Genomic DNA, 22,283 nt, shown 5'->3' with positions numbered 1-22,283 from the left:
AGCGAATTGATATATGAAAAGCTAATATCAGCGTGCTTCTTGAAGTTTTGCTTGACAGCAGTTGCTACTACATAGCCTATGTTGTCGGATTAGATGCAGCATTCGATTGACTTGTGTCTACTATTATGTATAAGGCCTATATAAACCGTGCGCTAAGGAGAAGCGCTCATTCACGTCTCCGTCGCCGGAGGGAGCGCCACGCTTTCTGTCGCTAGTGTACATCTGGACATGTATGGATCATTGGCTGCCAGTGACTCTAGCACACCAGTAGAGAACTGCATTAGGAGCAGTTGTTTTTTCTTTCTCCGTGGCGAAGATGAAGCAAAGAGGATCCACGAAACAACCCTCTTTACAACACATGACCTGAATGCGCAGTCCTAACTGGCCAGAGACCCAACTCGGAGCGTCCGCATCCCGACCGGTATGTGTACGTTGTTTTCATTGAGAGGCTAAGTTTCTAAAACGAAGCTCATATTTTATGAATTGTAAATTAGGGCTGTTCTCTCCAATGAAACGTCCCCTGTGTTTTCGCTCTGCTTAGAAAAACGGATTTTTTTTTTTTATATCCCATCAAATACTTAGTGGTTTTATATTCTCATGCATGGCCAGACACTGATTTCTCTCCTTAGCTTTGAGTATGGCTATGGCTATGGCTATGGCTATGGCTATGGCTATGGCTATGGCTATGGTTATTTAGCAGACGCCTTTGTCCAAAGCGAAGTATCATCTTTGTTTGAAAAGCTGAGCTTTTTTTTACTCCAGTGACATTTTCTAATTTACTTGTGGTAGTTTCAAATGGTGTACACACCAAGTGGTTTTTGCCATGCTATGTCACCATTACAATTTATTTAGCTTCTAAACAAATCTGTGAGCGTTTTAATCAGAGATAAAGCTGCCCTATGTATGTTGTACTGTGAGTAAAGTATGTGCACTTGCCTAACCAAACTCTTCTGTCAGTACCCATCGTTTTTAGGATAAAGAAGGAACAGTTATTGGAAATGTTACCAAGTTTTAAATGCCATTTGTTGTATTCTTCACTTTCAAAGTTGAACTCCACGCGGAAAATGCGCCCTTGTTTTCTTGAACACAATGTAGCACGCGTCTCCAACCCGGGTTAGGGAGCTTTAAGTAGGTTACTTTGGCCGGTTGCTTTCGCTTACGGCCATACCACGCTGAACACGCCCGATCTCGTCCGATCTCGGAAGCTAAGCAGCGTCGGGCCTGGTTAGTACTTGGATGGGAGACCGCCTGGGAATACCAGGTGCCGTAAGCTTTTCTCTCCATCAGCCAGTGAAACTTTTTTTTTTTTTCAGGCTGTCTGTCTGTGCGTGCCTGCTCCCTAGTACGTAGACGTTCCAACCCCTTTGAATATTTGCTTCCTCCGTTTGAAAGCAAAATAAAGAAATACATAAATAAATAAATAAATAAATGCATAGGTAGGAAATATAGGCTAAGCCAGCAACAGGTCGGAAAAAAATTGCACGAGTTGACTGTAAACAGCTGGCGGATTGGGGGAGTTTTAGTGCTTGTTTTCATCTGGAATGTTTAGCTTATTTTTTGGGGTGACAGCTTTGTTTTCGATGTAGTTTTCACCGTGTTGTACAATTCCCGGTCTCGCTGTGTTCATTCGCCCAAGAGCTGCAAAGTAATTTTTTCAACACTGTCTGAGTATGGAAAATAGCCTATAGTCTGCATGGCCTTCGACATCCCAGATATTGTAGTGTTTTCCTGAACAACTGTAGGTTACTCGTTTCAGGATGTCCAAGTAGAGCGAGTGACCAAAGTTCCTGTTTTTACGCACAGCGAATTGATATATGAAAAGCTAATATCAGCGTGCTTCATGAAGTTTTGCTTGACAGCAGTTGCTACTACATAGCCTATGTTGTCGGATTAGATGCAGCATTCGATTGACGTGTGTCTACTATTACGTATAAGGCCTATATAAACCGTGCGCTAAGGAGAAGCGCTCATTCACGTCTCCGTCGCCGGAGGGAGCGCCACGCTTTCTGTCGCTAGTGTACATCTGGACATGTATGGATCATTGGCTGCCAGTGACTCTAGCACACCAGTAGAGAACTGCATTTGGAGCAGTTGTTTTTTCTTTCTCCGTGGCGAAGATGAAGCAAAGAGGATCCACGAAACAACCCTCTTTACAACACATGACCTGAATGCGCAGTCCTAACTGGCCAGAGACCCAACTCGGAGCGTCCGCATCCCAACCGGTATGTGTACGTTGTTTTCATTGAGAGGCTAAGTTTCTAAAACGAAGCTCATATTTTATGAATTGTAAATTAGGGCTGTTCTCTCCAATGAAACGTCTCCTGTGTTTTCGCTCTGCTTAGAAAAACGGATTTTTTTTTTTTTAAATCCCATCAAATACTTAGTGGTTTTATATTCTCATGCATGGCCAGACACTGATTTCTCTCCTTAGCTTTGAGTATCATCTTTGTTTGAAAAGCTGAGCTTTTTTTTTACTCCAGTGACATTTTCTAATTTACTTGTGGTAGTTTCAAATGGTGTACACACCAAGTGGTTTTTGCCATGCTATGTCACCATTACAATTTATTTAGCTTCTAAACAAATCTGTGAGCGTTTTAATCAGAGATAAAGCTGCCCTATGTATGTTGTACTGTGAGTAAAGTATGTGCACTTGCCTAACCAAACTCTTCTGTCAGTACCCATCGTTTTTAGGATAAAGAAGGAACAGTTATTGGAAATGTTACCAAGTTTTAAATGCCATTTGTTGTATTCTTCACTTTCAAAGTTGAACTCCACGCGGAAAATGCGCCCTTGTTTTCTTGAACACAATGTAGCGTACCTCACCTTTCACAACACACGCGTCTCCAACCCGGGTTAGGGAGCTTTAAGTAGGTTACTTTGGCCGGTTGCTTTCGCTTACGGCCATACCACGCTGAACACGCCCGATCTCGTCCGATCTCGGAAGCTAAGCAACGTCGGGCCTGGTTAGTACTTGGATGGGAGACCGCCTGGGAATACCAGGTGCCGTAAGCTTTTCTCTCCATCAGCCAGTGAAACTTTTTTTTTTTTCAGGCTGTCTGTCTGTGCGTGCCTGCTCCCTAGTACGTAGACGTTCCAACCCCTTTGAATATTTGCTTCCTCCGTTTGAAAGCAAAATAAATAAATACATAAATAAATAAATAAATAAATACATAGGTAGGAAATATAGGCTAAGCCAGCAACAGGTCGGAAAAAATTGCACGAGTTGACTGTAAACAGCTGGCGGATTGGGGGAGTTTTAGTGCTTGTTTTCATCTGGAATGTTTAGCTTATTTTTTGGGGTGACAGCTTTGTTTTCGATGTAGTTTTCACCGTGTTGTACAATTCCCGGTCTCGCTGTGTTCATTCGCCCAAGAGCTGCAAAGTAATTTTTCAACACTGTCTGAGTATGGAAAATAGCCTATAGTCTGCATGGCCTTCGACATCCCAGATATTGTAGTGTTTTCCTGAACAACTGTAGGTTACTCGTTTCAGGATGTCCAAGTAGAGCGAGTGACCAAAGGTCCTGTTTTTACGCACAGCGAATTGATATATGAAAAGCTAATATCAGCGTGCTTCATGAAGTTTTGCTTGACAGCAGTTGCTACTACATAGCCTATGTTGTCGGATTAGATGCAGCATTCGATTGACGTGTGTCTACTATTACGTATAAGGCCTATATAAACCGTGCGCTAAGGAGAAGCGCTCATTCACGTCTCCGTCGCCGGAGGGAGCGCCACGCTTTCTGTCGCTAGTGTACATCTGGACATGTATGGATCATTGGCTGCCAGTGACTCTAGCACACCAGTAGAGAACTGCATTAGGAGCAGTTGTTTTTTTCTTTCTCCGTGGCGAAGATGAAGCAAAGAGGATCCACGAAACAACCCTCTTTACAACACATGACCTGAATGCGCAGTCCTAACTGGCCAGAGACCCAACTCGGAGCGTCCGCATCCCGACCGGTATGTGTACGTTGTTTTCATTGAGAGGCTAAGTTTCTAAAACGAAGCTCATATTTTATGAATTGTAAATTAGGGCTGTTCTCTCCAATGAAACGTCCCCTGTGTTTTCGCTCTGCTTAGAAAAACGGATTTTTTTTTTTTATATCCCATCAAATACTTAGTGGTTTTATATTCTCATGCATGGCCAGACACTGATTTCTCTCCTTAGCTTTGAGTATGGCTATGGCTATGGCTATGGCTATGGCTATGGCTATGGCTATGGCTAAGGCTATGGCTATGGTTATTTAGCAGACGCCTTTGTCCAAAGCGAAGTATCATCTTTGTTTGAAAAGCTGAGCTTTTTTTTACTCCAGTGACATTTTCTAATTTACTTGTGGTAGTTTCAAATGGTGTACACACCAAGTGGTTTTTGCCATGCTATGTCACCATTACAATTTATTTAGCTTCTAAACAAATCTGTGAGCGTTTTAATCAGAGATAAAGCTGCCCTATGTATGTTGTACTGTGAGTAAAGTATGTGCACTTGCCTAACCAAACTCTTCTGTCAGTACCCATCGTTTTTAGGATAAAGAAGGAACAGTTATTGGAAATGTTACCAAGTTTTAAATGCCATTTGTTGTATTCTTCACTTTCAAAGTTGAACTCCACGCGGAAAATGCGCCCTTGTTTTCTTGAACACAATGTAGCACGCGTCTCCAACCCGGGTTAGGGAGCTTTAAGTAGGTTACTTTGGCCGGTTGCTTTCGCTTACGGCCATACCACGCTGAACACGCCCGATCTCGTCCGATCTCGGAAGCTAAGCAGCGTCGGGCCTGGTTAGTACTTGGATGGGAGACCGCCTGGGAATACCAGGTGCCGTAAGCTTTTCTCTCCATCAGCCAGTGAAACTTTTTTTTTTTTCAGGCTGTCTGTCTGTGCGTGCCTGCTCCCTAGTACGTAGACGTTCCAACCCCTTTGAATATTTGCTTCCTCCGTTTGAAAGCAAAATAAAGAAATACATAAATAAATAAATGAATAAATACATAGGTAGGAAATATAGGCTAAGCCAGCAACAGGTCGGAAAAAATTGCACGAGTTGACTGTAAACAGCTGGCGGATTGGGGGAGTTTTAGTGCTTGTTTTCATCTGGAATGTTTAGCTTATTTTTTGGGGTGACAGCTTTGTTTTCGATGTAGTTTTCACCGTACAATTCCCGGTCTCGCTGTGTTCATTCGCCCAAGAGCTGCAAAGTAATTTTTTCAACACTGTCTGAGTATGGAAAATAGCCTATAGTCTGCATGGCCTTCGACATCCCAGATATTGTAGTGTTTTCCTGAACAACTGTAGGTTACTCGTTTCAGGATGTCCAAGTAGAGCGAGTGACCAAAGGTCCTGTTTTTACGCACAGCGAATTGATATATGAAAAGCTAATATCAGCGTGCTTCTTGAAGTTTTGCTTGACAGCAGTTGCTACTACATAGCCTATGTTGTCGGATTAGATGCAGCATTCGATTGACGTGTGTCTACTATTACGTATAAGGCCTATATAAACCGTGCGCTAAGGAGAAGCGCTCATTCACGTCTCCGTCGCCGGAGGGAGCGCCACGCTTTCTGTCGCTAGTGTACATCTGGACATGTATGGATCATTGGCTGCCAGTGACTCTAGCACACCAGTAGAGAACTGCATTAGGAGCAGTTGTTTTTTCTTTCTCCGTGGCGAAGATGAAGCAAAGAGGATCCACGAAACAACCCTCTTTACAACACATGACCTGAATGCGCAGTCCTAACTGGCCAGAGACCCAACTCGGAGCGTCCGCATCCCGACCGGTATGTGTACGTTGTTTTCATTGAGAGGCTAAGTTTCTAAAACGAAGCTCATATTTTATGAATTGTAAATTAGGGCTGTTCTCTCCAATGAAACGTCTCCTGTGTTTTCGCTCTGCTTAGAAAAACGGATTTTTTTTTTTTTAAATCCCATCAAATACTTAGTGGTTTTATATTCTCATGCATGGCCAGACACTGATTTCTCTCCTTAGCTTTGAGTATCATCTTTGTTTGAAAAGCTGAGCTTTTTTTTTACTCCAGTGACATTTTCTAATTTACTTGTGGTAGTTTCAAATGGTGTACACACCAAGTGGTTTTTGCCATGCTATGTCACCATTACAATTTATTTAGCTTCTAAACAAATCTGTGAGCGTTTTAATCAGAGATAAAGCTGCCCTATGTATGTTGTACTGTGAGTAAAGTATGTGCACTTGCCTAACCAAACTCTTCTGTCAGTACCCATCGTTTTTAGGATAAAGAAGGAACAGTTATTGGAAATGTTACCAAGTTTTAAATGCCATTTGTTGTATTCTTCACTTTCAAAGTTGAACTCCACGCGGAAAATGCGCCCTTGTTTTCTTGAACACAATGTAGCGTACCTCACCTTTCACAACACACGCGTCTCCAACCCGGGTTAGGGAGCTTTAAGTAGGTTACTTTGGCCGGTTGCTTTCGCTTACGGCCATACCACGCTGAACACGCCCGATCTCGTCCGATCTCGGAAGCTAAGCAACGTCGGGCCTGGTTAGTACTTGGATGGGAGACCGCCTGGGAATACCAGGTGCCGTAAGCTTTTCTCTCCATCAGCCAGTGAAACTTTTTTTTTTTTCAGGCTGTCTGTCTGTGCGTGCCTGCTCCCTAGTACGTAGACGTTCCAACCCCTTTGAATATTTGCTTCCTCCGTTTGAAAGCAAAATAAATAAATACATAAATAAATAAATAAATAAATACATAGGTAGGAAATATAGGCTAAGCCAGCAACAGGTCTGAAAAAATTGCACGAGTTGACTGTAAACAGCTGGCGGATTGGGGGAGTTTTAGTGCTTGTTTTCATCTGGAATGTTTAGCTTATTTTTTGGGGTGACAGCTTTGTTTTCGATGTAGTTTTCACCGTGTTGTACAATTCCCGGTCTCGCTGTGTTCATTCGCCCAAGAGCTGCAAAGTAATTTTTTCAACACTGTCTGAGTATGGAAAATAGCCTATAGTCTGCATGGCCTTCGACATCCCAGATATTGTAGTGTTTTCCTGAACAACTGTAGGTTACTCGTTTCAGGATGTCCAAGTAGAGCGAGTGACCAAAGGTCCTGTTTTTACGCACAGCGAATTGATATATGAAAAGCTAATATCAGCGTGCTTCTTGAAGTTTTGCTTGACAGCAGTTGCTACTACATAGCCTATGTTGTCGGATTAGATGCAGCATTCGATTGACTTGTGTCTACTATTATGTATAAGGCCTATATAAACCGTGCGCTAAGGAGAAGCGCTCATTCACGTCTCCGTCGCCGGAGGGAGCGCCACGCTTTCTGTCGCTAGTGTACATCTGGACATGTATGGATCATTGGCTGCCAGTGACTCTAGCACACCAGTAGAGAACTGCATTAGGAGCAGTTGTTTTTTCTTTCTCCGTGGCGAAGATGAAGCAAAGAGGATCCACGAAACAACCCTCTTTACAACACATGACCTGAATGCGCAGTCCTAACTGGCCAGAGACCCAACTCGGAGCGTCCGCATCCCGACCGGTATGTGTACGTTGTTTTCATTGAGAGGCTAAGTTTCTAAAACGAAGCTCATATTTTATGAATTGTAAATTAGGGCTGTTCTCTCCAATGAAACGTCCCCTGTGTTTTCGCTCTGCTTAGAAAAACGGATTTTTTTTTTTTATATCCCATCAAATACTTAGTGGTTTTATATTCTCATGCATGGCCAGACACTGATTTCTCTCCTTAGCTTTGAGTATGGCTATGGCTATGGCTATGGCTATGGCTATGGCTATGGCTATGGTTATTTAGCAGACGCCTTTGTCCAAAGCGAAGTATCATCTTTGTTTGAAAAGCTGAGCTTTTTTTTACTCCAGTGACATTTTCTAATTTACTTGTGGTAGTTTCAAATGGTGTACACACCAAGTGGTTTTTGCCATGCTATGTCACCATTACAATTTATTTAGCTTCTAAACAAATCTGTGAGCGTTTTAATCAGAGATAAAGCTGCCCTATGTATGTTGTACTGTGAGTAAAGTATGTGCACTTGCCTAACCAAACTCTTCTGTCAGTACCCATCGTTTTTAGGATAAAGAAGGAACAGTTATTGGAAATGTTACCAAGTTTTAAATGCCATTTGTTGTATTCTTCACTTTCAAAGTTGAACTCCACGCGGAAAATGCGCCCTTGTTTTCTTGAACACAATGTAGCACGCGTCTCCAACCCGGGTTAGGGAGCTTTAAGTAGGTTACTTTGGCCCGTTGCTTTCGCTTACGGCCATACCACGCTGAACACGCCCGATCTCGTCCGATCTCGGAAGCTAAGCAGCGTCGGGCCTGGTTAGTACTTGGATGGGAGACCGCCTGGGAATACCAGGTGCCGTAAGCTTTTCTCTCCATCAGCCAGTGAAACTTTTTTTTTTTTTCAGGCTGTCTGTCTGTGCGTGCCTGCTCCCTAGTACGTAGACGTTCCAACCCCTTTGAATATTTGCTTCCTCCGTTTGAAAGCAAAATAAAGAAATACATAAATAAATAAATAAATAAATGCATAGGTAGGAAATATAGGCTAAGCCAGCAACAGGTCGGAAAAAAATTGCACGAGTTGACTGTAAACAGCTGGCGGATTGGGGGAGTTTTAGTGCTTGTTTTCATCTGGAATGTTTAGCTTATTTTTTGGGGTGACAGCTTTGTTTTCTATGTAGTTTTCACCGTGTTGTACAATTCCCGGTCTCGCTGTGTTCATTCGCCCAAGAGCTGCAAAGTAATTTTTTCAACACTGTCTGAGTATGGAAAATAGCCTATAGTCTGCATGGCCTTCGACATCCCAGATATTGTAGTGTTTTCCTGAACAACTGTAGGTTACTCGTTTCAGGATGTCCAAGTAGAGCGAGTGACCAAAGTTCCTGTTTTTACGCACAGCGAATTGATATATGAAAAGCTAATATCAGCGTGCTTCATGAAGTTTTGCTTGACAGCAGTTGCTACTACATAGCCTATGTTGTCGGATTAGATGCAGCATTCGATTGACGTGTGTCTACTATTACGTATAAGGCCTATATAAACCGTGCGCTAAGGAGAAGCGCTCATTCACGTCTCCGTCGCCGGAGGGAGCGCCACGCTTTCTGTCACTAGTGTACATCTGGACATGTATGGATCATTGGCTGCCAGTGACTCTAGCACACCAGTAGAGAACTGCATTTGGAGCAGTTGTTTTTTCTTTCTCCGTGGCGAAGATGAAGCAAAGAGGATCCACGAAACAACCCTCTTTACAACACATGACCTGAATGCGCAGTCCTAACTGGCCAGAGACCCAACTCGGAGCGTCCGCATCCCAACCGGTATGTGTACGTTGTTTTCATTGAGAGGCTAAGTTTCTAAAACGAAGCTCATATTTTATGAATTGTAAATTAGGGCTGTTCTCTCCAATGAAACGTCCCCTGTGTTTTCGCTCTGCTTAGAAAAACGGATTTTTTTTTTTTTTATATCCCATCAAATACTTAGTGGTTTTATATTCTCATGCATGGCCAGACACTGATTTCTCTCCTTAGCTTTGAGTATCATCTTTGTTTGAAAAGCTGAGCTTTTTTTTACTCCAGTGACATTTTCTAATTTACTTGTGGTAGTTTCAAATGGTGTACACACCAAGTGGTTTTTGCCATGCTATGTCACCATTACAATTTATTTAGCTTCTAAACAAATCTGTGAGCGTTTTAATCAGAGATAAAGCTGCCCTATGTATGTTGTACTGTGAGTAAAGTATGTGCACTTGCCTAACCAAACTCTTCTGTCAGTACCCATCGTTTTTAGGATAAAGAAGGAACAGTTATTGGAAATGTTACCAAGTTTTAAATGCCATTTGTTGTATTCTTCACTTTCAAAGTTGAACTCCACGCGGAAAATGCGCCCTTGTTTTCTTGAACACAATGTAGCGTACCTCACCTTTCACAACACACGCGTCTCCAACCCGGGTTAGGGAGCTTTAAGTAGGTTACTTTGGCCGGTTGCTTTCGCTTACGGCCATACCACGCTGAACACGCCCGATCTCGTCCGATCTCGGAAGCTAAGCAGCGTCGGGCCTGGTTAGTACTTGGATGGGAGACCGCCTGGGAATACCAGGTGCCGTAAGCTTTTCTCTCCATCAGCCAGTGAAACTTTTTTTTTTTTCAGGCTGTCTGTCTGTGCGTGCCTGCTCCCTAGTACGTAGACGTTCCAACCCCTTTGAATATTTGCTTCCTCCGTTTGAAAGCAAAATAAAGAAATACATAAATAAATAAATGAATAAATACATAGGTAGGAAATATAGGCTAAGCCAGCAACAGGTCGGAAAAAATTGCACGAGTTGACTGTAAACAGCTGGCGGATTGGGGGAGTTTTAGTGCTTGTTTTCATCTGGAATGTTTAGCTTATTTTTTGGGGTGACAGCTTTGTTTTCGATGTAGTTTTCACCGTGTTGTACAATTCCCGGTCTCGCTGTGTTCATTCGCCCAAGAGCTGCAAAGTAATTTTTTCAACACTGTCTGAGTATGGAAAATAGCCTATAGTCTGCATGGCCTTCGACATCCCAGATATTGTAGTGTTTTCCTGAACAACTGTAGGTTACTCGTTTCAGGATGTCCAAGTAGAGCGAGTGACCAAAGGTCCTGTTTTTACGCACAGCGAATTGATATATGAAAAGCTAATATCAGCGTGCTTCTTGAAGTTTTGCTTGACAGCAGTTGCTACTACATAGCCTATGTTGTCGGATTAGATGCAGCATTCGATTGACGTGTGTCTACTATTACGTATAAGGCCTATATAAACCGTGCGCTAAGGAGAAGCGCTCATTCACGTCTCCGTCGCCGGAGGGAGCGCCACGCTTTCTGTCGCTAGTGTACATCTGGACATGTATGGATCATTGGCTGCCAGTGACTCTAGCACACCAGTAGAGAACTGCATTAGGAGCAGTTGTTTTTTCTTTCTCCGTGGCGAAGATGAAGCAAAGAGGATCCACGAAACAACCCTCTTTACAACACATGACCTGAATGCGCAGTCCTAACTGGCCAGAGACCCAACTCGGAGCGTCCGCATCCCGACCGGTATGTGTACGTTGTTTTCATTGAGAGGCTAAGTTTCTAAAACGAAGCTCATATTTTATGAATTGTAAATTAGGGCTGTTCTCTCCAATGAAACGTCCCCTGTGTTTTCGCTCTGCTTAGAAAAACGGATTTTTTTTTTTTATATCCCATCAAATACTTAGTGGTTTTATATTCTCATGCATGGCCAGACACTGATTTCTCTCCTTAGCTTTGAGTATGGCTATGGCTATGGCTATGGCTATGGCTATGGCTATGGCTATGGTTATTTAGCAGACGCCTTTGTCCAAAGCGAAGTATCATCTTTGTTTGAAAAGCTGAGCTTTTTTTTACTCCAGTGACATTTTCTAATTTACTTGTGGTAGTTTCAAATGGTGTACACACCAAGTGGTTTTTGCCATGCTATGTCACCATTACAATTTATTTAGCTTCTAAACAAATCTGTGAGCGTTTTAATCAGAGATAAAGCTGCCCTATGTATGTTGTACTGTGAGTAAAGTATGTGCACTTGCCTAACCAAACTCTTCTGTCAGTACCCATCGTTTTTAGGATAAAGAAGGAACAGTTATTGGAAATGTTACCAAGTTTTAAATGCCATTTGTTGTATTCTTCACTTTCAAAGTTGAACTCCACGCGGAAAATGCGCCCTTGTTTTCTTGAACACAATGTAGCACGCGTCTCCAACCCGGGTTAGGGAGCTTTAAGTAGGTTACTTTGGCCGGTTGCTTTCGCTTACGGCCATACCACGCTGAACACGCCCGATCTCGTCCGATCTCGGAAGCTAAGCAGCGTCGGGCCTGGTTAGTACTTGGATGGGAGACCGCCTGGGAATACCAGGTGCCGTAAGCTTTTCTCTCCATCAGCCAGTGAAACTTTTTTTTTTTTTCAGGCTGTCTGTCTGTGCGTGCCTGCTCCCTAGTACGTAGACGTTCCAACCCCTTTGAATATTTGCTTCCTCCGTTTGAAAGCAAAATAAAGAAATACATAAATAAATAAATAAATAAATGCATAGGTAGGAAATATAGGCTAAGCCAGCAACAGGTCGGAAAAAAATTGCACGAGTTGACTGTAAACAGCTGGCGGATTGGGGGAGTTTTAGTGCTTGTTTTCATCTGGAATGTTTAGCTTATTTTTTGGGGTGACAGCTTTGTTTTCTATGTAGTTTTCACCGTGTTGTACAATTCCCGGTCTCGCTGTGTTCATTCGCCCAAGAGCTGCAAAGTAATTTTTTCAACACTGTCTGAGTATGGAAAATAGCCTATAGTCTGCATGGCCTTCGACATCCCAGATATTGTAGTGTTTTCCTGAACAACTGTAGGTTACTCGTTTCAGGATGTCCAAGTAGAGCGAGTGACCAAAGTTCCTGTTTTTACGCACAGCGAATTGATATATGAAAAGCTAATATCAGCGTGCTTCATGAAGTTTTGCTTGACAGCAGTTGCTACTACATAGCCTATGTTGTCGGATTAGATGCAGCATTCGATTGACGTGTGTCTACTATTACGTATAAGGCCTATATAAACCGTGCGCTAAGGAGAAGCGCTCATTCACGTCTCCGTCGCCGGAGGGAGCGCCACGCTTTCTGTCGCTAGTGTACATCTGGACATGTATGGATCATTGGCTGCCAGTGACTCTAGCACACCAGTAGAGAACTGCATTTGGAGCAGTTGTTTTTTCTTTCTCCGTGGCGAAGATGAAGCAAAGAGGATCCACGAAACAACCCTCTTTACAACACATGACCTGAATGCGCAGTCCTAACTGGCCAGAGACCCAACTCGGAGCGTCCGCATCCCAACCGGTATGTGTACGTTGTTTTCATTGAGAGGCTAAGTTTCTAAAACGAAGCTCATATTTTATGAATTGTAAATTAGGGCTGTTCTCTCCAATGAAACGTCCCCTGTGTTTTCGCTCTGCTTAGAAAAACGGATTTTTTTTTTTTTTATATCCCATCAAATACTTAGTGGTTTTATATTCTCATGCATGGCCAGACACTGATTTCTCTCCTTAGCTTTGAGTATCATCTTTGTTTGAAAAGCTGAGCTTTTTTTTACTCCAGTGACATTTTCTAATTTACTTGTGGTAGTTTCAAATGGTGTACACACCAAGTGGTTTTTGCCATGCTATGTCACCATTACAATTTATTTAGCTTCTAAACAAATCTGTGAGCGTTTTAATCAGAGATAAAGCTGCCCTATGTATGTTGTACTGTGAGTAAAGTATGTGCACTTGCCTAACCAAACTCTTCTGTCAGTACCCATCGTTTTTAGGATAAAGAAGGAACAGTTATTGGAAATGTTACCAAGTTTTAAATGCCATTTGTTGTATTCTTCACTTTCAAAGTTGAACTCCACGCGGAAAATGCGCCCTTGTTTTCTTGAACACAATGTAGCGTACCTCACCTTTCACAACACACGCGTCTCCAACCCGGGTTAGGGAGCTTTAAGTAGGTTACTTTGGCCGGTTGCTTTCGCTTACGGCCATACCACGCTGAACACGCCCGATCTCGTCCGATCTCGGAAGCTAAGCAGCGTCGGGCCTGGTTAGTACTTGGATGGGAGACCGCCTGGGAATACCAGGTGCCGTAAGCTTTTCTCTCCATCAGCCAGTGAAACTTTTTTTTTTTTCAGGCTGTCTGTCTGTGCGTGCCTGCTCCCTAGTACGTAGACGTTCCAACCCCTTTGAATATTTGCTTCCTCCGTTTGAAAGCAAAATAAAGAAATACATAAATAAATAAATGAATAAATACATAGGTAGGAAATATAGGCTAAGCCAGCAACAGGTCGGAAAAAATTGCACGAGTTGACTGTAAACAGCTGGCGGATTGGGGGAGTTTTAGTGCTTGTTTTCATCTGGAATGTTTAGCTTATTTTTTGGGGTGACAGCTTTGTTTTCGATGTAGTTTTCACCGTGTTGTACAATTCCCGGTCTCGCTGTGTTCATTCGCCCAAGAGCTGCAAAGTAATTTTTTCAACACTGTCTGAGTATGGAAAATAGCCTATAGTCTGCATGGCCTTCGACATCCCAGATATTGTAGTGTTTTCCTGAACAACTGTAGGTTACTCGTTTCAGGATGTCCAAGTAGAGCGAGTGACCAAAGGTCCTGTTTTTACGCACAGCGAATTGATATATGAAAAGCTAATATCAGCGTGCTTCTTGAAGTTTTGCTTGACAGCAGTTGCTACTACATAGCCTATGTTGTCGGATTAGATGCAGCATTCGATTGACGTGTGTCTACTATTACGTATAAGGCCTATATAAACCGTGCGCTAAGGAGAAGCGCTCATTCACGTCTCCGTCGCCGGAGGGAGCGCCACGCTTTCTGTCGCTAGTGTACATCTGGACATGTATGGATCATTGGCTGCCAGTGACTCTAGCACACCAGTAGAGAACTGCATTAGGAGCAGTTGTTTTTTCTTTCTCCGTGGCGAAGATGAAGCAAAGAGGATCCACGAAACAACCCTCTTTACAACACATGACCTGAATGCGCAGTCCTAACTGGCCAGAGACCCAACTCGGAGCGTCCGCATCCCGACCGGTATGTGTACGTTGTTTTCATTGAGAGGCTAAGTTTCTAAAACGAAGCTCATATTTTATGAATTGTAAATTAGGGCTGTTCTCTCCAATGAAACGTCCCCTGTGTTTTCGCTCTGCTTAGAAAAACGGATTTTTTTTTTTTATATCCCATCAAATACTTAGTGGTTTTATATTCTCATGCATGGCCAGACACTGATTTCTCTCCTTAGCTTTGAGTATGGCTATGGCTATGGCTATGGCTATGGCTATGGCTATGGCTATGGTTATTTAGCAGACGCCTTTGTCCAAAGCGAAGTATCATCTTTGTTTGAAAAGCTGAGCTTTTTTTTACTCCAGTGACATTTTCTAATTTACTTGTGGTAGTTTCAAATGGTGTACACACCAAGTGGTTTTTGCCATGCTATGTCACCATTACAATTTATTTAGCTTCTAAACAAATCTGTGAGCGTTTTAATCAGAGATAAAGCTGCCCTATGTATGTTGTACTGTGAGTAAAGTATGTGCACTTGCCTAACCAAACTCTTCTGTCAGTACCCATCGTTTTTAGGATAAAGAAGGAACAGTTATTGGAAATGTTACCAAGTTTTAAATGCCATTTGTTGTATTCTTCACTTTCAAAGTTGAACTCCACGCGGAAAATGCGCCCTTGTTTTCTTGAACACAATGTAGCACGCGTCTCCAACCCGGGTTAGGGAGCTTTAAGTAGGTTACTTTGGCCGGTTGCTTTCGCTTACGGCCATACCACGCTGAACACGCCCGATCTCGTCCGATCTCGGAAGCTAAGCAGCGTCGGGCCTGGTTAGTACTTGGATGGGAGACCGCCTGGGAATACCAGGTGCCGTAAGCTTTTCTCTCCATCAGCCAGTGAAACTTTTTTTTTTTTTCAGGCTGTCTGTCTGTGCGTGCCTGCTCCCTAGTACGTAGACGTTCCAACCCCTTTGAATATTTGCTTCCTCCGTTTGAAAGCAAAATAAAGAAATACATAAATAAATAAATAAATAAATGCATAGGTAGGAAATATAGGCTAAGCCAGCAACAGGTCGGAAAAAAATTGCACGAGTTGACTGTAAACAGCTGGCGGATTGGGGGAGTTTTAGTGCTTGTTTTCATCTGGAATGTTTAGCTTATTTTTTGGGGTGACAGCTTTGTTTTCTATGTAGTTTTCACCGTGTTGTACAATTCCCGGTCTCGCTGTGTTCATTCGCCCAAGAGCTGCAAAGTAATTTTTTCAACACTGTCTGAGTATGGAAAATAGCCTATAGTCTGCATGGCCTTCGACATCCCAGATATTGTAGTGTTTTCCTGAACAACTGTAGGTTACTCGTTTCAGGATGTCCAAGTAGAGCGAGTGACCAAAGTTCCTGTTTTTACGCACAGCGAATTGATATATGAAAAGCTAATATCAGCGTGCTTCATGAAGTTTTGCTTGACAGCAGTTGCTACTACATAGCCTATGTTGTCGGATTAGATGCAGCATTCGATTGACGTGTGTCTACTATTACGTATAAGGCCTATATAAACCGTGCGCTAAGGAGAAGCGCTCATTCACGTCTCCGTCGCCGGAGGGAGCGCCACGCTTTCTGTCGCTAGTGTACATCTGGACATGTATGGATCATTGGCTGCCAGTGACTCTAGCACACCAGTAGAGAACTGCATTTGGAGCAGTTGTTTTTTCTTTCTCCGTGGCGAAGATGAAGCAAAGAGGATCCACGAAACAACCCTCTTTACAACACATGACCTGAATGCGCAGTCCTAACTGGCCAGAGACCCAACTCGGAGCGTCCGCATCCCAACCGGTATGTGTACGTTGTTTTCATTGAGAGGCTAAGTTTCTAAAACGAAGCTCATATTTTATGAATTGTAAATTAGGGCTGTTCTCTCCAATGAAACGTCCCCTGTGTTTTCGCTCTGCTTAGAAAAACGGATTTTTTTTTTTTATATATCCCATCAAATACTTAGTGGTTTTATATTCTCATGCATGGCCAGACACTGATTTCTCTCCTTAGCTTTGAGTATCATCTTTGTTTGAAAAGCTGAGCTTTTTTTTACTCCAGTGACATTTTCTAATTTACTTGTGGTAGTTTCAAATGGTGTACACACCAAGTGGTTTTTGCCATGCTATGTCACCATTACAATTTATTTAGCTTCTAAACAAATCTGTGAGCGTTTTAATCAGAGATAAAGCTGCCCTATGTATGTTGTACTGTGAGTAAAGTATGTGCACTTGCCTAACCAAACTCTTCTGTCAGTACCCATCGTTTTTAGGATAAAGAAGGAACAGTTATTGGAAATGTTACCAAGTTTTAAATGCCATTTGTTGTATTCTTCACTTTCAAAGTTGAACTCCACGCGGAAAATGCGCCCTTGTTTTCTTGAACACAATGTAGCGTACCTCACCTTTCACAACACACGCGTCTCCAACCCGGGTTAGGGAGCTTTAAGTAGGTTACTTTGGCCGGTTGCTTTCGCTTACGGCCATACCACGCTGAACACGCCCGATCTCGTCCGATCTCGGAAGCTAAGCAGCGTCGGGCCTGGTTAGTACTTGGATGGGAGACCGCCTGGGAATACCAGGTGCCGTAAGCTTTTCTCTCCATCAGCCAGTGAAACTTTTTTTTTTTTCAGGCTGTCTGTCTGTGCGTGCCTGCTCCCTAGTACGTAGACGTTCCAACCCCTTTGAATATTTGCTTCCTCCGTTTGAAAGCAAAATAAAGAAATACATAAATAAATAAATGAATAAATACATAGGTAGGAAATATAGGCTAAGCCAGCAACAGGTCGGAAAAAATTGCACGAGTTGACTGTAAACAGCTGGCGGATTGGGGGAGTTTTAGTGCTTGTTTTCATCTGGAATGTTTAGCTTATTTTTTGGGGTGACAGCTTTGTTTTCGATGTAGTTTTCACCGTGTTGTACAATTCCCGGTCTCGCTGTGTTCATTCGCCCAAGAGCTGCAAAGTAATTTTTTCAACACTGTCTGAGTATGGAAAATAGCCTATAGTCTGCATGGCCTTCGACATCCCAGATATTGTAGTGTTTTCCTGAACAACTGTAGGTTACTCGTTTCAGGATGTCCAAGTAGAGCGAGTGACCAAAGGTCCTGTTTTTACGCACAGCGAATTGATATATGAAAAGCTAATATCAGCGTGCTTCTTGAAGTTTTGCTTGACAGCAGTTGCTACTACATAGCCTATGTTGTCGGATTAGATGCAGCATTCGATTGACGTGTGTCTACTATTACGTATAAGGCCTATATAAACCGTGCGCTAAGGAGAAGCGCTCATTCACGTCTCCGTCGCCGGAGGGAGCGCCACGCTTTCTGTCGCTAGTGTACATCTGGACATGTATGGATCATTGGCTGCCAGTGACTCTAGCACACCAGTAGAGAACTGCATTAGGAGCAGTTGTTTTTTCTTTCTCCGTGGCGAAGATGAAGCAAAGAGGATCCACGAAACAACCCTCTTTACAACACATGACCTGAATGCGCAGTCCTAACTGGCCAGAGACCCAACTCGGAGCGTCCGCATCCCGACCGGTATGTGTACGTTGTTTTCATTGAGAGGCTAAGTTTCTAAAACGAAGCTCATATTTTATGAATTGTAAATTAGGGCTGTTCTCTCCAATGAAACGTCCCCTGTGTTTTCGCTCTGCTTAGAAAAACGGATTTTTTTTTTTTATATCCCATCAAATACTTAGTGGTTTTATATTCTCATGCATGGCCAGACACTGATTTCTCTCCTTAGCTTTGAGTATGGCTATGGCTATGGCTATGGCTATGGCTATGGCTATGGCTATGGTTATTTAGCAGACGCCTTTGTCCAAAGCGAAGTATCATCTTTGTTTGAAAAGCTGAGCTTTTTTTTACTCCAGTGACATTTTCTAATTTACTTGTGGTAGTTTCAAATGGTGTACACACCAAGTGGTTTTTGCCATGCTATGTCACCATTACAATTTATTTAGCTTCTAAACAAATCTGTGAGCGTTTTAATCAGAGATAAAGCTGCCCTATGTATGTTGTACTGTGAGTAAAGTATGTGCACTTGCCTAACCAAACTCTTCTGTCAGTACCCATCGTTTTTAGGATAAAGAAGGAACAGTTATTGGAAATGTTACCAAGTTTTAAATGCCATTTGTTGTATTCTTCACTTTCAAAGTTGAACTCCACGCGGAAAATGCGCCCTTGTTTTCTTGAACACAATGTAGCACGCGTCTCCAAACCGGGTTAGGGAGCTTTAAGTAGGTTACTTTGGCCGGTTGCTTTCGCTTACGGCCATACCACGCTGAACACGCCCGATCTCGTCCGATCTCGGAAGCTAAGCAGCGTCGGGCCTGGTTAGTACTTGGATGGGAGACCGCCTGGGAATACCAGGTGCCGTAAGCTTTTCTCTCCATCAGCCAGTGAAACTTTTTTTTTTTTTCAGGCTGTCTGTCTGTGCGTGCCTGCTCCCTAGTACGTAGACGTTCCAACCCCTTTGAATATTTGCTTCCTCCGTTTGAAAGCAAAATAAAGAAATACATAAATAAATAAATAAATAAATGCATAGGTAGGAAATATAGGCTAAGCCAGCAACAGGTCGGAAAAAAATTGCACGAGTTGACTGTAAACAGCTGGCGGATTGGGGGAGTTTTAGTGCTTGTTTTCATCTGGAATGTTTAGCTTATTTTTTGGGGTGACAGCTTTGTTTTCTATGTAGTTTTCACCGTGTTGTACAATTCCCGGTCTCGCTGTGTTCATTCGCCCAAGAGCTGCAAAGTAATTTTTTCAACACTGTCTGAGTATGGAAAATAGCCTATAGTCTGCATGGCCTTCGACATCCCAGATATTGTAGTGTTTTCCTGAACAACTGTAGGTTACTCGTTTCAGGATGTCCAAGTAGAGCGAGTGACCAAAGTTCCTGTTTTTACGCACAGCGAATTGATATATGAAAAGCTAATATCAGCGTGCTTCATGAAGTTTTGCTTGACAGCAGTTGCTACTACATAGCCTATGTTGTCGGATTAGATGCAGCATTCGATTGACGTGTGTCTACTATTACGTATAAGGCCTATATAAACCGTGCGCTAAGGAGAAGCGCTCATTCACGTCTCCGTCGCCGGAGGGAGCGCCACGCTTTCTGTCGCTAGTGTACATCTGGACATGTATGGATCATTGGCTGCCAGTGACTCTAGCACACCAGTAGAGAACTGCATTTGGAGCAGTTGTTTTTTCTTTCTCCGTGGCGAAGATGAAGCAAAGAGGATCCACGAAACAACCCTCTTTACAACACATGACCTGAATGCGCAGTCCTAACTGGCCAGAGACCCAACTCGGAGCGTCCGCATCCCAACCGGTATGTGTACGTTGTTTTCATTGAGAGGCTAAGTTTCTAAAACGAAGCTCATATTTTATGAATTGTAAATTAGGGCTGTTCTCTCCAATGAAACGTCCCCTGTGTTTTCGCTCTGCTTAGAAAAACGGATTTTTTTTTTTTTTATATCCCATCAAATACTTAGTGGTTTTATATTCTCATGCATGGCCAGACACTGATTTCTCTCCTTAGCTTTGAGTATCATCTTTGTTTGAAAAGCTGAGCTTTTTTTTACTCCAGTGACATTTTCTAATTTACTTGTGGTAGTTTCAAATGGTGTACACACCAAGTGGTTTTTGCCATGCTATGTCACCATTACAATTTATTTAGCTTCTAAACAAATCTGTGAGCGTTTTAATCAGAGATAAAGCTGCCCTATGTATGTTGTACTGTGAGTAAAGTATGTGCACTTGCCTAACCAAACTCTTCTGTCAGTACCCATCGTTTTTAGGATAAAGAAGGAACAGTTATTGGAAATGTTACCAAGTTTTAAATGCCATTTGTTGTATTCTTCACTTTCAAAGTTGAACTCCACGCGGAAAATGCGCCCTTGTTTTCTTGAACACAATGTAGCGTACCTCACCTTTCACAACACACGCGTCTCCAACCCGGGTTAGGGAGCTTTAAGTAGGTTACTTTGGCCGGTTGCTTTCGCTTACGGCCATACCACGCTGAACACGCCCGATCTCGTCCGATCTCGGAAGCTAAGCAGCGTCGGGCCTGGTTAGTACTTGGATGGGAGACCGCCTGGGAATACCAGGTGCCGTAAGCTTTTCTCTCCATCAGCCAGTGAAACTTTTTTTTTTTTCAGGCTGTCTGTCTGTGCGTGCCTGCTCCCTAGTACGTAGACGTTCCAACCCCTTTGAATATTTGCTTCCTCCGTTTGAAAGCAAAATAAAGAAATACATAAATAAATAAATGAATAAATACATAGGTAGGAAATATAGGCTAAGCCAGCAACAGGTCGGAAAAAATTGCACGAGTTGACTGTAAACAGCTGGCGGATTGGGGGAGTTTTAGTGCTTGTTTTCATCTGGAATGTTTAGCTTATTTTTTGGGGTGACAGCTTTGTTTTCGATGTAGTTTTCACCGTGTTGTACAATTCCCGGTCTCGCTGTGTTCATTCGCCCAAGAGCTGCAAAGTAATTTTTTCAACACTGTCTGAGTATGGAAAATAGCCTATAGTCTGCATGGCCTTCGACATCCCAGATATTGTAGTGTTTTCCTGAACAACTGTAGGTTACTCGTTTCAGGATGTCCAAGTAGAGCGAGTGACCAAAGGTCCTGTTTTTACGCACAGCGAATTGATATATGAAAAGCTAATATCAGCGTGCTTCTTGAAGTTTTGCTTGACAGCAGTTGCTACTACATAGCCTATGTTGTCGGATTAGATGCAGCATTCGATTGACGTGTGTCTACTATTACGTATAAGGCCTATATAAACCGTGCGCTAAGGAGAAGCGCTCATTCACGTCTCCGTCGCCGGAGGGAGCGCCACGCTTTCTGTCGCTAGTGTACATCTGGACATGTATGGATCATTGGCTGCCAGTGACTCTAGCACACCAGTAGAGAACTGCATTAGGAGCAGTTGTTTTTTCTTTCTCCGTGGCGAAGATGAAGCAAAGAGGATCCACGAAACAACCCTCTTTACAACACATGACCTGAATGCGCAGTCCTAACTGGCCAGAGACCCAACTCGGAGCGTCCGCATCCCGACCGGTATGTGTACGTTGTTTTCATTGAGAGGCTAAGTTTCCAAAACGAAGCTCATATTTTATGAATTGTAAATTAGGGCTGTTCTCTCCAATGAAACGTCTCCTGTGTTTTCGCTCTGCTTAGAAAAACGGATTTTTTTTTTTTTAAATCCCATCAAATACTTAGTGGTTTTATATTCTCATGCATGGCCAGACACTGATTTCTCTCCTTAGCTTTGAGTATCATCTTTGTTTGAAAAGCTGAGCTTTTTTTTTACTCCAGTGACATTTTCTAATTTACTTGTGGTAGTTTCAAATGGTGTACACACCAAGTGGTTTTTGCCATGCTATGTCACCATTACAATTTATTTAGCTTCTAAACAAATCTGTGAGCGTTTTAATCAGAGATAAAGCTGCCCTATGTATGTTGTACTGTGAGTAAAGTATGTGCACTTGCCTAACCAAACTCTTCTGTCAGTACCCATCGTTTTTAGGATAAAGAAGGAACAGTTATTGGAAATGTTACCAAGTTTTAAATGCCATTTGTTGTATTCTTCACTTTCAAAGTTGAACTCCACGCGGAAAATGCGCCCTTGTTTTCTTGAACACAATGTAGCGTACCTCACCTTTCACAACACACGCGTCTCCAACCCGGGTTAGGGAGCTTTAAGTAGGTTA

General features: G+C 42.8%; 12 non-coding genes across 12 annotated transcripts; all 12 read left to right on the top strand.

Annotated features, from left to right (window-relative positions):
• The first annotated feature begins 1,154 nt into the window (after positions 1–1,154).
• On the top strand, positions 1,155–1,273 carry LOC134068281 (5S ribosomal RNA). The gene has a single exon (XR_009936660.1). It is a non-coding gene; the product is annotated as a 5S ribosomal RNA (ribosomal RNA).
• Positions 1,274–2,893: 1,620 nt separating this feature from the next.
• LOC134068311 (5S ribosomal RNA) lies at positions 2,894–3,012 on the top strand. Its single transcript, XR_009936689.1, has one exon. It is a non-coding gene; the product is annotated as a 5S ribosomal RNA (ribosomal RNA).
• A 1,692-nt stretch (positions 3,013–4,704) lies between these two features.
• LOC134068280 (5S ribosomal RNA) lies at positions 4,705–4,823 on the top strand. The gene has a single exon (XR_009936659.1). It is a non-coding gene; the product is annotated as a 5S ribosomal RNA (ribosomal RNA).
• A 1,613-nt stretch (positions 4,824–6,436) lies between these two features.
• Positions 6,437–6,555, top strand: LOC134068310 (5S ribosomal RNA). The gene has a single exon (XR_009936688.1). It is a non-coding gene; the product is annotated as a 5S ribosomal RNA (ribosomal RNA).
• Positions 6,556–8,229: 1,674 nt separating this feature from the next.
• On the top strand, positions 8,230–8,348 carry LOC134068279 (5S ribosomal RNA). Its single transcript, XR_009936658.1, has one exon. It is a non-coding gene; the product is annotated as a 5S ribosomal RNA (ribosomal RNA).
• Positions 8,349–9,968: 1,620 nt separating this feature from the next.
• Positions 9,969–10,087, top strand: LOC134068277 (5S ribosomal RNA). Its single transcript, XR_009936656.1, has one exon. It is a non-coding gene; the product is annotated as a 5S ribosomal RNA (ribosomal RNA).
• A 1,674-nt stretch (positions 10,088–11,761) lies between these two features.
• On the top strand, positions 11,762–11,880 carry LOC134068276 (5S ribosomal RNA). The gene has a single exon (XR_009936655.1). It is a non-coding gene; the product is annotated as a 5S ribosomal RNA (ribosomal RNA).
• Positions 11,881–13,500: 1,620 nt separating this feature from the next.
• Positions 13,501–13,619, top strand: LOC134068275 (5S ribosomal RNA). Its single transcript, XR_009936654.1, has one exon. It is a non-coding gene; the product is annotated as a 5S ribosomal RNA (ribosomal RNA).
• A 1,674-nt stretch (positions 13,620–15,293) lies between these two features.
• LOC134068273 (5S ribosomal RNA) lies at positions 15,294–15,412 on the top strand. The gene has a single exon (XR_009936653.1). It is a non-coding gene; the product is annotated as a 5S ribosomal RNA (ribosomal RNA).
• A 1,620-nt stretch (positions 15,413–17,032) lies between these two features.
• On the top strand, positions 17,033–17,151 carry LOC134068272 (5S ribosomal RNA). Its single transcript, XR_009936652.1, has one exon. It is a non-coding gene; the product is annotated as a 5S ribosomal RNA (ribosomal RNA).
• A 1,674-nt stretch (positions 17,152–18,825) lies between these two features.
• On the top strand, positions 18,826–18,944 carry LOC134068271 (5S ribosomal RNA). The gene has a single exon (XR_009936651.1). It is a non-coding gene; the product is annotated as a 5S ribosomal RNA (ribosomal RNA).
• Positions 18,945–20,564: 1,620 nt separating this feature from the next.
• On the top strand, positions 20,565–20,683 carry LOC134068270 (5S ribosomal RNA). Its single transcript, XR_009936650.1, has one exon. It is a non-coding gene; the product is annotated as a 5S ribosomal RNA (ribosomal RNA).
• Positions 20,684–22,283: the final 1,600 nt, after the last annotated feature.

Source organism: Sardina pilchardus, chromosome 20 (assembly GCF_963854185.1).
Source record: "Sardina pilchardus chromosome 20, fSarPil1.1, whole genome shotgun sequence".
Taxonomy (NCBI): Eukaryota; Metazoa; Chordata; class Actinopteri; order Clupeiformes; family Clupeidae; genus Sardina; species Sardina pilchardus.
This window is presented reverse-complemented; position numbering and strand designations above follow the sequence as displayed.